Source organism: Lissotriton vulgaris, chromosome 6, assembly GCF_964263255.1.
Source record: "Lissotriton vulgaris chromosome 6, aLisVul1.2, whole genome shotgun sequence".
Lineage (NCBI taxonomy): Eukaryota > Metazoa > Chordata > Amphibia > Caudata > Salamandridae > Lissotriton > Lissotriton vulgaris.
In genome coordinates this window covers 1,796,774,197-1,796,789,267 of record NC_141694.1, presented here as the reverse complement: position 1 = coordinate 1,796,789,267, position 15,071 = coordinate 1,796,774,197, and positions in this window count along the sequence as shown.

The window sequence follows — 15,071 nt, the reverse complement described above, 5'->3', positions numbered from 1 at the left end:
CCGTGCTGTGATTAGCACGGAACCCTGCCTGATTGGTCTCCAGCAGGTTGTTACTCTCTAGATGGCCCGATAATAGAGCTAACACGTGCTGCTCAATTACCTTAGCCAGGAAAGGCAGCTGGGAGATGGGCCGGAAATTTTTCAGACATTTTGTGTCTGCTCCAGGTTTCTTCAGTAAGGGGATCAGGCGAGCCTCTTTAAAAGCTAAAGGGATCTGTCCTGTACGAAGAGAGGTGTTCAATAGGTGCAGAACCTCTTCCTCTATTCCTGGCATTGCCATCTTGAATATGTCAGGCGGGCAAGGGTCCACCAAGGAACCTGATTTGACTCGGCCTATGATTTTGAGTAATTCCTGTTTGGAAATAAGGGATAGCTCAGCTAAAGGTGGAATGTTTAGCGGGGCAGTAAGGTCCGGTATGCGCGGACATTCGAGGGGTGCGGTTTCCGCAATTTCATCCAAGATATCGGATATCTTCTTTACGAAGAAATCCTGGAACCTCTGACAGTCCTCCTGGGTGAACTCGGGACTTTGCTCCTTATTCACCCTGAGCTCCGCCAGGACCCGGAAGATTTCTTTCAAAGCAGTTACATTGACGTTATCCAATCTAATTTTCAACATTATATTGGTATGCCCTTAAAGATATGCAAGGTGGTTAATCACCAGGTGAAACATTTGTAGATTGGTAAATTAATCTACTAGAGGCCACAGTCTACCAGAAGCATGACGAATCTTATAAGACTTTAAATAGGCACTAGTAACAGTGGTTATAATGAGGTCCAACGTCCCCTGCCAGTCAGTCTCCCCTCTTTTATTAACCCCAATATTGGTGTCATTGCAAGGTATTAGTTAATAAATTCCAACAATACATTACAATGTTGAATCATGATTTGCTGGCGGAATTTGTCTCCTGGTGAATACCACAAAATAATACAGGAAGACCTCCACATACTTTACATCAACGAAAAGATGTTAACGAATGCAAGTTTGCCCTGTATGTCAATAGCTGTTCGGACAGGGTAGAGTGAAGTTTTAGATCATCTTAAGATTTATTATAGAAGCAAACTCTATTGGTATTCATCTTTTTATTAGAAGATTGAAATGTTGAGAGCTATATTGAAGACCATGGAGGGGCTCAGGGTTTATGCTTGTCTTTGTTTCTCTCTTTTTAATTTTGGACATTCTACCCTCAGTGCTTTGAATGTTCTAATAGCCTTATAGCGCTTCTCCATCAGGCTATACCCATTGTTAAAGCCCTCACCCTTGTATAGGCCCTCGTCTCTGGATCGGGCCTATATATTGGGTTCCGGGACTTTAAAAAAGCAGTATAGCCTGTGACAGCGGGCTATTAGCCTATATTAGAACATTGGGATGTTGAGAGCTCAATTGAAGACAATGGAGTAGCCCTGGGCTTATAGTGGCTGCTGTAAGCTCAGAGCTCCAACATTCCAATGTTTATCTTCATGTTTCTCTCTTTTCATTTCAGAAAATTCTACCATTAGTGCTTGGAATGTTCTAATAGTCTTATAGCCCTTCTGCCTCGGGCTATACCTGTTGGCAAAGGTCCTCACCCTCTTTCTAGGCCCTCGCCGGTGGCTCAGGCCTATATCTCTGTTTCAGGGCCTTTAACCACTGGTATAGCCCTCTGAAGCATATATAAGGCTATATAGTAGACCCCTAAAGTTAGGGTGACATGCTGGCTTCCATTTAGACTGATTCCTAATAGAATGAGGCACACGACCAGGGATGCCCCTTCTTCTATTCCTAATCACACAGACCCATGCTGTTTAGTGACTTAGAATGATCAAAAGTATTAATAAACTGGTGAATGAGTTGAACGCTGAATGGATGTGATCAATTGCATCACTTAACTCATATCAACAATAAATCCGTTTTCCCTTTTTTCAGTATGTGAAATTTACTATGGGAAACGCATAAACCTGCCTCTAAACAACCTCACAGACCTACAAGTCACGCGGTTCTAAATCCTAATGGTATTAAGGAATGTGAACTGCACAAGCATTGCATTATACTGAGATTTCGAATACATGTTTAGAAAAAAATCTCTATTCTCTCTTGGAGGCAGCATTGGCAAACCAGGCAAGAAGAAAAAGTTCCACACATTTTCCTCTGTGGCACATTACAATCTGTCAGTATCCCCTCTATTTTATAAAAGTATAAACTTACCACTTAATTTGGAATTTAACTGATCCAAGCCTTAGCTTGCTAACTTCAAACAAGAACTCCAAAAGGGAGCTGTGGAGGCACGTTCTTTCTATTAACAATACACATCTTCTCAGATGCCCAGTTCCACCCTGTGTTTTCAAGGTCATCGCAATGCCAGCTGTGGTGGTCAGTCTAAAGAATAGCAGGGGATCCTGGAGTCTCATCTGAAGCCGAGTTCACTGTCTGAAAAAATACATGAAATTAAATGTAATTTGTGAATTTCAGATGAGAGTACTCCAAAGTTTAATGCATTCAGAATAGTAGCAATACATAAAGTCCCATAGTTGGATTCAATGTGATGCAGAAAAGAAACGATGTATAAATGCAGCTTACATTGATGGGGCAATTACCATGCATTGTTCTTACCTTTTATATGCAAGATATTCCAGGAGTTAGGAACTCAAGAGAAATCTTTATTTGGAATTTACAAGGTCATCAACACAGATATTGAGATTTTAGAATGAGGTGATTAGAGAGGCTTAAAATCATGCAATTTAAATTGTTCATTTTCTACCACTGGTTCTGAGACAGACAAACTGGATTATACAATGCCACCACTTATTTGAGATGCCCAGAGCTACACTGTGATACATTACACAATATTTGCAAATATTCTTCCCTATCCACCAATTCCGCTCCGGTTTGGCACAGATCTGAACTCGTGAATGTGTGCGTTGATCTTTTTCATGATTTTTCATGCTTCCAAACTAAACAAAATGCTGGTCATTTTCCCTGGAAAAGCAATGTTTCATAGTTTTGGAAACCGGCATTGGCCCTTCCTATCAGGTGGTGTACAGGGCCAGGAGCCCAACTTTTAAAATAGTTGGCGGCATTTGGCCGGAATCCCTACAGAAGTCCACTGATAACAGCCTTTCCAAGTGTGTTCTATAATGCTTAAAGATCTTTAGATTGTGTTCACCCTTGACCAATAATATCTGAATTATCTGCGACTTTTCATTCATCATAATCTCTTTCTTGATCCTGCCTTTACCAAGTGTGAATATCTGCGGATAGTAGCCAACACTTAATTTCATCCATGAGTACATCCTATTTTTCCATGCTTTCACTATGCCAGCCAATTGTCAATCACCAGCTTTCTCACTCTTATGTTTTTTTGTGTGAGCCATCATTCGTTGTCTATTTATGTACTGTACTTTTTCTATTTAAGTATTTTTTTAACAAAACAATTTCCCACAAAGACTGCATTTTAACTTCCATACAAGAGATAATGAAATATATGGTGAGTGGATATTCTAACTCTTGTACAATCTGCCAACGTAGCACTCCGAGGATAAAGGAATGTATTTTTCATTTAGAAAAACGATTTTGTCAATTAAACATTATTCATATTTTGCTGTTCTTAGCTGGGACCCATTGCAGGGACCCCTAAGAACTCCACTGTGGCTATAGGTACTTTTTGCAATGATGTCATGCCCATTTAAACTCAAAGATGAGAAATTACCATCTTCTTGAATTTTTACTTTCTTCCACAGATTACCATTTAAAGCAAGGTTTAATCACACTGAACTAGGTTCACCACTTTGCCTGTTTCTACTGCTATCCACCATTACAATAGACTAACTGAAACAAGGCTTTTCAAAGTCATTGATCAGCTATCTGCGAGACATCTTGTTTGAGGGAGCTGTTCAGCTCAGTCATTTTATTTATGCCATTTTAGGTTACTTAAGAGACCAGTTCTGCTCACTGGAATATATATATATTTTGTTGCTGTTCATTTACTACTATACCAAAGCTTCATTGGACTGTTTGCTTCCGCTTGTGTGGCTGCTTACGATAATGAAGTATTTTGCATGTACCCTTGTGATTATATCATTCCTAAAATAACAATTGGGGTTTTAAAATCCCACCATGGGTGGGAAACTGCCAGCCTCAAGTCTTGAAGATTTGTGTATGGTTTAACTGGGAGTTCAAAATTAAACTATTTAGTTGTAGCTCAAAAAAGACTAAAAACAAAATGAGTGCAAAATGAGGTGTAATTAACATCAAATATGAATGAATCATAACCTCTATTTTTGTAGTGTTTGTTCAACATCTCTGCTGTTCATAATGAGAAATTTTTACTTTACTGATTTCTATCTGCAGCATTTTCCATACGTACAATGTGAAACAATCAATAATGACGCCCATATTAGACGTAAAGGGGCTTGAAAGGGCGGTGCGCCCCACTGCATCACTAGGAGGCATGTTGTAGCAGTTTGTTACATGTTTGGCTCCTCGAGAATACAGAACATCATGGCGACCACGGTGTGGTATTTCCAGCTCACTCAAGTGGAATGGATGGTTTCTGATCTACGCGCCTGTTAATATTCCTTAGCAAGGTCTCCATGCTGTTGGTCCCTTTATCTTAGTTGTTGCTTCACATCAGCAAACTTTTTGTTCACCTTTTATGGTGTCTTCATTATTCTGGTTGCCATCCTGCTGTCTTCCATTTTTCACAATAGTCCTTCTATTTTGTCAAGAGATTAGGAGTAGACCACCAAGAGAGGGGCCTGGAGTCTGTACATGTAACCCTTAGTAACAATCTTGGGGTTCCTAAACGTAGAGTAGGCAATAGAGGCCGTCGGAGACGGGTTGCTTGAAAATGGTGAACTAGAACAATAATCGAAGAAGGAATGGAAGTTAATGTTTGTGATGCACTGTATAGTTGATAGCGGTAGAAGGGTATTTAACAGTTTTATCCCTAGCCTATTGGCCTGGTGGTTGTAGTTGCATTGGCTCTCTGCTTTGTTTGGTTACCCAATTTGTTGCTGTTTTTGTGTCTTGCTGGTTCCCTCTGGTATCCTTTCTCTGCTACCGTTGCGACTCTTGCTGTATCACTTTGGTATCCAATGCCTGGGCATCCTGGGGTACTCCACCAGTATCCAGGTTGACCCCTACTATCAACACCACTCCACCTGACTAGGATTTGGGTAGCTCGCTGGTTTGCTTGGCTGCAGTCTTCTCAGAAGTTACAGCTTTACAGACCGCTGTACCTTTATTACACCTATTGGGAGCTGCCATCCAAGACCAGGTTTTACCATCACCAGGCTGCCTAGCAACTCTCCTATGTTCTGTCCCTTCCCCGTTTTCCCCTTCATAGCCCCGTAGTTGCTCATGCTTCTGCCCCGCCCCTTTTCTCCCGCACTGGGCTATTTTTTTATGTTTCAGGCACTTCACACTTAAGCTCTTTCTACCAAATAGGTATCCAGGCCTATTTCCATCACTTTTTCCATAATGCTGGGATTCTATAGTCATCCTGAGAGGGAACCAAGAAAATTGTAAAAATATAACAAAATGTTTTGTAAAAATGGAAAAAAGTGCTGTTCAAGTACGTCTGTGTTTTTTTATCCCTGCTTCTAAAAATGCCATCAACATAGGTTTGCTGTGCTTAGATCAGCATATTCCCAATCCGCAAGAACAAAGTTATAATATGTGTGTGTTTTTTTAATTCGTTTTTTCATTTTTGTAAATGGGAGTTGATTTTTCTTAATTATTTTTTTTGTTTCTGCCTACTTGCAGTCTGTGCTGGAAATGTGTCAAACCCATGGGAGAACCTTAAAAACTACACAAAATGTGGAATTTAGCAAGGTTGTGTGGATTGCTCATAGTTTTCACAAAGAATATAATTTTTGAGTTAAAGTTGGGAAAAATAGAAATAGATAATAATGTTTACAAAAGTAATATTCTGCTACATCTGTGAAACCCTCAGACCACAGGAATGTTTGTATTTGTTGGTTGCCAAAATGTAAGCCATACCCATACCCAACAACTGAGCAGTACCTTCTAATGATTTTTCATTTGGTACCTACCCTACAGCAATTTATAATATGTTAAAATCTAACAAATGAGTATGAAGAAACCGATGCATTTCTGAAATGTTCCCAGGATACTGAATTTCGGAATTGTGTGTATTTGTTTCAATAGGAGAACTGTGGTAACACTAGGTAGTAAGATTGTTGTGGTTCCTCTCAGGTCTCAGAACTTTCCCTCACATAAATGTGAGGGGAATATGTGATGTACTCACTCCCTTCCAGCCCACATGTCAACACTAACCCCCAAAATTTCAATTCGCCTCTTGCTTCCATGGGAATAAACAGCTTCTCCCAAGTCTCAATATTTCTGTTACGTTTTATACTAGGATTGCAGATTTACATGTATTTTATGGATACCTATAAATGTAGTTCTGAATGATTCATTAACTATTATCCCCCTCATCGCATTGTACTTCATTCAATGTTTTTATTAATACTCAGAAAAGATTTTATGTTATTTGTGTGTTTTACTTGTTTTTTCTTAATTGCAGGTATCTCTTTTGTCTTGGTAGATTTATGGAGAGTTTGCAACTCAGGAACAAAACGGACATTTTCCTTTCTCTCTCCTGTTTATTCCTCTCAATCTAGGTTAGATTATATATATATATATATATATATATTTTTTTTTCACTGAGGAACACTAAGGAAGCCGTTTCACGGCGAAACGCGTTTGTCTTTGTATGGGGTAGGGGGTCTGTCATTAAACTAAACAAAACATCACCAGCTTGGAGTGCCGTCTGCTTTCTTCAACACAAGCGAGCGTGTAGCAATATGTATATATATATATATATATATTTTTTTTTAGTATAGTTCTTACAATTAATTTACTTGGGTCAAAAATTAAATCAGTTCTGATTTTTGACCATGCACCCGTCTTGGTTCATTTTGAGAATCTTAATCTAAGAGTTGGAGGCTTAATCTGGATTTATTGAATGATTCTAACTTTGTGGAGCAATTAAATATTCTTTGGAATTCTTCTTACATAATAACCATGCAGGTACTTCTGTTCAAAATAATTGAATTTCATTATTAACTATGTTGCTAAGAAAATGAAAATTGTAAACTCTAAATCAAGGAAGATCCTTATTAACGCTAATTTTTTAGAACATAAATTCTGGGTCTCCAAATCTGAGAATTCCCTTGATAAATTGAGCAAGGCAAAACTGGATTTTAGTATTAGTATAATGTTTTTTCGGGGGGAAACCCCCATCACACTTGCTAGTACAATTACATAATTACGTTAAAAGTTAAAATATATACATCTCATTAAAGTGCGAATTGAGTTCAATTAAAATCTGAAATCAATAAAACAAACACATGTAAATCATATTCTCTTTATGCTTACCCTCTTGAGCTGTGTTTTAAATGCCAAGCAGACAATAAAACGTTTGGCAGAGCAAAAGTACTCAACTAATATGGCCCCTGGTATTATTTATAAAACAAAAGGTAACTTTCTTAGAGGCCAGGCTAAAATAGGCATACTTTTGGCAAACTATTTAAAAGTTTAAAAAGAAAGGTCATTCGGTGCTTATATTATTGAACATGGGAAACCAGTACTGCGGATTCTGAGATTTTTTATGTTTTTCTTAAATGTTATAAATCTCAGAACTCTCAGTAGATTGATAGGTGTTTGGGGCTTTAGATAAGTAATTTTTATGATCTCAAGAGATTTCTATCATGCACTTATCGTTTCTAGACTCTTTTACTTTGGCGGATATACTTAAAGCTATTTCATCATTAAAATATGATAAATCCCCGGATGTTGATGGTTTTCCTCTGAAATCTTATTTGACTCTATTTCTGATTCACTCTTATTTTCTTATGAACTGGCATGTGATAACCATGTTACAGAGCAAGAAATACCAAACCGTGCCCTGGCACCGTATAGACGATTTGACGTACTTGGGGAGAAGCCATGTATTGACAGCCCTACAGAACCCAGGCAGTGCCCCTTGCAGCCTTAATTCCAGGGGCAGAGAGTGTCACAGCATGACAGGTGCCAATAAAGCACTTGGCCTCCCATCAGTGTCTGAATAATCCTAGGTATCGACAAAAGGCGAGCATTGGCCAACCTCAAACTACAAGAGAGTAGATAAAACTGGAATTTATCTTACAGGAAAGAAGGTCGTGGGAGATGGAAGACCCTGAAAACCAGTCCTACAGTCTTGACTTCAAGCTGCTTTGGTTATCGGGAGCCATCGAAGGGTGTTTAGCACTTGAGAGGTTGAGGATCATTAAGTAAACCCAAATGAGCTGTATGATTTTGAATTCATTGTAGTAAAGTGTCAGGAAGAGAGCTACAATAGTCAACTCAACTCAAAATAGTGGCTATCGATACCAAAGGTCTACTCTGCTGGTAGGAATGCCAGGATCGTCTATCGAACTCTCATTAATTTGATGCAGGGAGTGGATGTCCTAGCCACATGAGAAGCTCAACTCTTGATCTAGTTGATTACCCAGAACCTTGGAGGCTGGCAATGGAGAAAGGCTCAGTTGTTCAGGCCAAAACACAGGTGGCAGGGCTTTGGGAGAGTTTTCCTTGCGATCATCAGTTAAAACAACAAGTTACACACTCACCAAAAAACAAATAGGCGGCAGGTGTTTACATCACCGCTGTAGGCAGGATGGCCACTACAATATATGTTCAGCTGTAACTGTGAGCGATGTCTCAAAGAGAAAAAGCGAATAAACGTTAATTATGATAAAAGGAGTTTGGTGTACCTATCACTGTAAAGAACAGTTAAACATTTATTAAACTTGCAGGAAGCACTGGAGAATAGTTCCTCTGTGTTTTGTGGTGAGGCAACAGCATGTAGATTGGCCGCCGCAGTTGAGGCCATGAAGAGTTGCAGCACAGTGGAGCAGGAGGTTGTAGGACCAAGGATCCTGGCACCGGGCACGGTCCAGTCGCGGATGGGAGACAACGGCCTTGCCTTTGGCGGGCCCTCTGCACGTACCCAATGTGCTGACCATTAAGTAGTTACTTGGGGGAGGGAGGTGTGCTTTGACTTCCTGTGCAGATGGGTGATTGGAAATCCAATGATGCCACTTCCTGTGCAGTTGCAAGATGGGAAACCCAGTGATGTCACTTCCTGTGTCGATGGATGATGAAAATAAGTCCTCTTGCTTGGCTTCTTTTAAAGACAATTTAGGTGGGTAACCAGTGATGTCCCTTCTGTACAGATGGATGATGGGAAACCCAATGATTCTTTCCGACCTATATTTTCTACAATATGTTAGGCTGTATTAAAACCCCATTAACCCCTTCAGTGCTCATGACAAGGCCAACTCGTCATGGGTTTTACCTGCCCTGTGCTTATGACGAGTTGACCTTGTCATGAACAATGGGGTTCATGAAATATCAGCACCCAGCGGGAAAACCCCCTAGCAGCCAAGGTGTTAATATAAATCTCTCTCTCTCTATATATATATATATATATATATGTGATCAAGGGCTGGACAGCCCGAAACGCTTTGTCGCAGGTTGTGACTAATAAAGATTTCTCGCCTGAATTATTGCTGCAGCGGTCTGAGTCTCCTTCTTCGCCAGGGGCTATCTGGAAGTGGTTAGAGTGTTTTCTTTGGAGATAGTGATCAAGGGCTGCAAAGCCCGAAACGCGTCATGGTTGGTTAGTTCATGAAAAAACTGGAAAAATAAACTTACCTGGAAAAAAGCTGTGGTCTGTCTCCTGCTTCGCCGGTCATGAGGGATTGGAGGTGGTATTGCGGAGTTCCTGCAGATATATATATATATATATATATATATATATATATATCATCACAAAACCAAGGTTGCCCTCATTGAAGATGCCACACACGGGGGAAATCCGCACATACACCATGTGGCGTACATATATATATATGTATGCAACTACCATTATGCAGTGGACCTGGGTGTCTCAGCGCAACTAACACACCTGCCTCTGGGAGGAGGAGTCGAGAGACTACTATTAAGGGAGTGGTCTCTGGAGCCCAAGAGAATCTACCAGCCTGTGGGACCGGCACTGATGACGGCCATTCCAGCCAGAAACACCTCTGCCATAGCGTTTCACGGACTGCGGGAAAGCTTTTGAATTATGCCAAATACATCCTTTTTTTGTGCCTGGAGCATGCGTCCCACGGACTTTTTACTGAGGTTAGCAAATGGAGGTGATATATGTACATATAATGCAACTCACCACAGGAAGTGATTTCGAAATGAGAATACCATCAGAGGAAGTGAATTTAAATGAAACATCGGACTGTAGGAGCCAAACTGCGTGTTTTGGTGCAATGGCTCACCTTTGATAAAGTTCCATGGAGAACGAAACGCGTCAGGACAATGCCACATGCTGTTCAAATTTACCATTAAAAATCGGCAAAAAAGAAGTCTCGTGTGCGGCTCAGTTTCTTTCCAGAAGGAGAGTAGTTTTGTGAATATATATATATATATATATATATATATATATATATATATATATATATATATATATATATATATATATATATATATATATTGCTCCAAACTCGCCTTTGCTTCAACTCCAAACTTGAACAGACAAGCGTAGACCCAGGTTTTTGTTAGTGCATTATTTTATTTTGCCAATGCCGCCATGACGCGTTTCGGGAGATCCCTCCCTTGATCACATGACATCTCATTGATTTTTTGCATCGCTTTTAAAGAGCCAGTGCAGTGCAACCTTCTATAGACATAGTAGAAATACTTTTCACATGTATGTCTTTCTGATAATTTATAACCACTTAAATGCTTAATTTTTTTTCATTTTTTCAACCCTTTGCATGGATTAAATATCACATTCACAAACTTATAGCAGCAGAAATGCATAAAAAGATCATTCGTTTTCAACTATGTCAATAAACACCAAATTTCATTAGTGAAATGTATAAGAATAAGAGTGAATATGTGTATTAGTGAATCTAAAATCATCAATTCTTACATAAGTCTAAACATGACTATTCCTAATAAAGTGACTAAAGTGCGTTTGAATCCTAGACTCTTTTAAAGTGTAAGAAAACAGGGCAATAGGACATCAAATATACCAATATTAATTCATCAAGGGTTGATTCAGTCAAAAACCTATTTCTAATATCAAGAAGTATTTACCAGTATATATACTTTCTATGTAATGGTCTCTAAAATCAATCCCTAGTTTAATAAATATATAAATAGTATTATCCTAAAATCCATTTTTCAAGTTAAAAGAATCATAAACAGTGGAAAAAGTGAAAAAACGTTTCATAAATAATTGTATATATAGTTCATATTTACAGGCTGGTACTCATATATTCCAACTGATCATATACACATATCTATATAAATAAATATAAAAATGCTATATACAAACGTTGGATACAGTCAAATGGTATATTTATAAGAAGGCATATAAATCCTCAGTATTGTTCAACCCATTTGGGTGTTTGGAGTCAAATCTCAGAATGTATGATGTTTCTAGACTCCTTAACCTCTTGGATGCTAATGACAAGGGTAACTCGTCATGCACTTTTCATTGATTTCAATGGAAATTAAATGAGGGCCAAAATATTGCCTTAGCAGTAAAGGGGTTAATCTGGCCTCCCTATCCCCGCCTCTTTTAGTAGATAGTATGGCATCTATCACAAAATATTTGAGATATTTGGGATCACTATTATGACTGAGCTTGAAGTGTCTCGCAACCGTATAGCTTTCATCATTGTTATAAATTGCACGGATGTGCTGTAAAATCCTCTTATGAGCTGGCAATTTCGTGCTCCCTATATATTTCAAATCACAGCTACAGGTGAGCACATATACTGCATGATCCGATTTGCACGTCAAGTGCAAATTGATTTTGCCAACTCCGGGATCAGATGCCGTTTTATAACAGGTAGTATTTATTCCATATTGACATGCTTTACAGACAGAGCATTTAAAAAAGCCTTTTATAGATTTCAACCAGGAGTTTTTAGGTCTTGCTTCCATACTACTCCTTACCAGTGAGGACCCCATGCTTTTTATTTTTCTAAAAGAAACCAATGGATTAGTAGGCAAAATACCTCCAATTACTGGGTCACTTTTTATGATAGGCCAATTTTTTCTTACAATTCCCCTGATCTGTTTCTCTTGACGGGAAAAGTTAAGAATTAGCCTAACAGGTTCTTCCGGTCCTTCTTTCCTGCTCTGTCTGTTCTTATACCTCAGCAGATCCTCTCTACACAATGATTTAGATTTATTGATTGCAGTCTCAATCACTTCAGAACTATATCCCCTATTCAGAAACCTATCCTTGCATTCCTTTTGTTTTTCGTTGCAGTCCTCATCTCTGCTACAAATCCGTCTAATACGGAGCATTTCTCCATATGGAATGCTCCTAATTAAATGGGACGGATGAGCACTTGAGGCATGCAATAAAGTATTGCCTGCCGTGGGTTTCCGATATAGGGTAGTTGTCAATTCATCTCCCTTCACCTCAACTTTAACGTCCAGGAAGGTTACCATAGTCCTACTAATTTCTACTGTAAAGTGCAGGTTGACTGTATTGTCATTCAACTTTTCAATGAAATCTGATGCACTGTCAAAATCTCCATCCCAAAATATAAACAAATCATCAATGTAGCGCAGCCAAGTAACTACACTCCTATTGTATGCTTGTTCATGTTGCTGCCTGAGGACCAGCTCCTCCCACCAACCCATAAACAAACAGGCGTAACTGGGGGAGAAGCTGGCCCCCATAGCAACACCCTGAATCTGCTGATACATTCTTCCATCAAATAAGAAAAATTATTTTCTAAGCAGAATTGAAGCATTTTAAGGATCATCCTGGAGGGATGTATGACGTTACAACGCATACTTTTACTCCGCATACCATTCCAACGCGGTATTTACAACGCATACCGTTACAACGCATAGCGCTTTGGGGTGCTGGATAGTGGTAAGTATAATTTACTATTCTAACTCCAGTCCCCGTGGACCCTAGGGAAGGTGTTGGATAGTAAATTAAACTTACCTCTTATCCTAGAGCGCCCCCCAGCGCTATGCGTTGTAATGGTATGCGTTGTAATGCCTGCGTTGTAGTGGTAGTGCGTTGTAAAAAATGCGTTGTAACAGGTGCATACCATCCTGGAGTGTTGAACAAAGGATATTGGCCTGTTAACCAGGAAGTACTCGACGGCTCTCATACCATCTTGGTTCTCAATACATGTGTAGAGACTAGAAACATTGAGTGCCAACATTTTAAAAGGAAGGTTTCCATTTTATGTGCTGTATTTTGCTTAGAAAGTTGCTTGTATCCTGCACAAATGATTTAAGAATTTTAACAAAATCCTGCAGAAAAAAGTCTATGTATCTTGATAAATTTTCTAACAGGCCATCACATGCTGCTATAATTGGACGTCCCGAAGGCTTATTTGGATTTTTATGTATTTTTGGTATAAAATACATGACCGGGACCATAAGGTGTTCTTTCTTCAAATATTTGAATTCATTCATATTCAAAAACCCCAAACTCTTCCAAGCTAGCAATTGTGCAAACAAGGCTTCCTGTGTGTCTTTAAACTTTGCATACGCCACCTTCCGATAGCATTCAATGTTATTCAACTGGCTGTAAGACTCCTCCATGTAGTCCTTGCGTGGCCACAACACCAAATTACCTCCCTTATCAGAATTTCTTATTATTATTTGTTCATTGTGTTTTAATTTGTTAATCAGCTGCCAATATTGTCTTTCATGATTATTACTTTCTTTTTCTTTGTAGTCACATTACTGAGTTTCTTGACTTGTGCTACCAGTTGCTCACTGAAAACATCAATTAAGTCTTGTGCCATAATATTAACAAATTTTGATTTTTGTTTAAAAGACGTGACCGGTTTGACATTAGTTCCCATATTTGCGATGGCTGAATATCAGATTCATCTTGTGATGGATTATCTCTCGATCTTTCCAACCCCTTCATTTCATATAGAAGGTCATAATCAGTTCTATCTAGCCCCCGCAAAGCTGGATTCTGAGATGTCATCATTTCCGCATTATCTGCCTGGGCCCCTCGTAGTTGATGGAACTTTTTTAATTTTAATTTTCGTATGAATCTGTATATATCGGCTCGGGTTTGGGTGTAGCTGAAATTAGATTCTGGCAATAGGACAAGCCTAATGACAATAGCTGTTGTTCAGCCGCAGAGAGGTCTATGCCCGCTAAGTTAATGATGGTATTCATATCCTCAGTATGCGAGTTGGCAGAATAAGTTTGGAGACCTGCCGTAATACCATCATTTATTTGTGCGCTCTGCCCCTTCCTCGTTTGGCTGTTCCTTCTCCTGGCTTGCCTACGGGCCCTCCTTCTCCTTGTTGCCCTGTTTTGTTTGGTCCCTTGGTACGTGATCTCAGAGTGTCCGTGCGACTGCTTTTTAAAATCTCCAACTCTTCCCCCAACATGAGCTTAATGTTGGTTTGTTACCAGCCTCGTTCCTAGATTGTCAGATTCCGATCCGCTGTCAACTGCAGAGCTGAAATCAGAAGCTGATGGGGATTCCGCTGTCGTTTGATTTGTTTGCATTTCAGTCTGACCCGATCCCTGCCCCATTTATTTGTTAGCCGTGGCTATTCGCATCGAGTCGTATCTTCTAGCGAAAGTAAAAATCTGTCCATTCGCATAATCAACCCTGTCGCATCTGAATTTATAACTTTTTCTATTTTTTATTTTTTCTTCTTTTTTGAGACGTACCTCCATTTCCTCCAGCATTTTGGTTTTGAACTGAGGATCCCCTTGTGGCTCTATCTCTTTTTCTAAGAGCTCGATTTTTTCTTGGAGCAAATTTCTATCTATCTCTGCATATCGTACTAATATTTCCAATCATGATGCGGAGGCCTCTTGGTATCCTGCCCACATCCAGATATCGCTGGAGGGACCTCGCCTCCCACCATTTCGCTTGCTCCTGACGTTTTAGTTTTTCCAGAGCTCTAAAGCTGTCCCTGAGCCCCTTACTTTTGTCCACAGGATCCTGGTTTGTCACTTTATTGGCCCCTTGATTCTCATCTAGGGTGTCATCAAACAACCCTTTGGC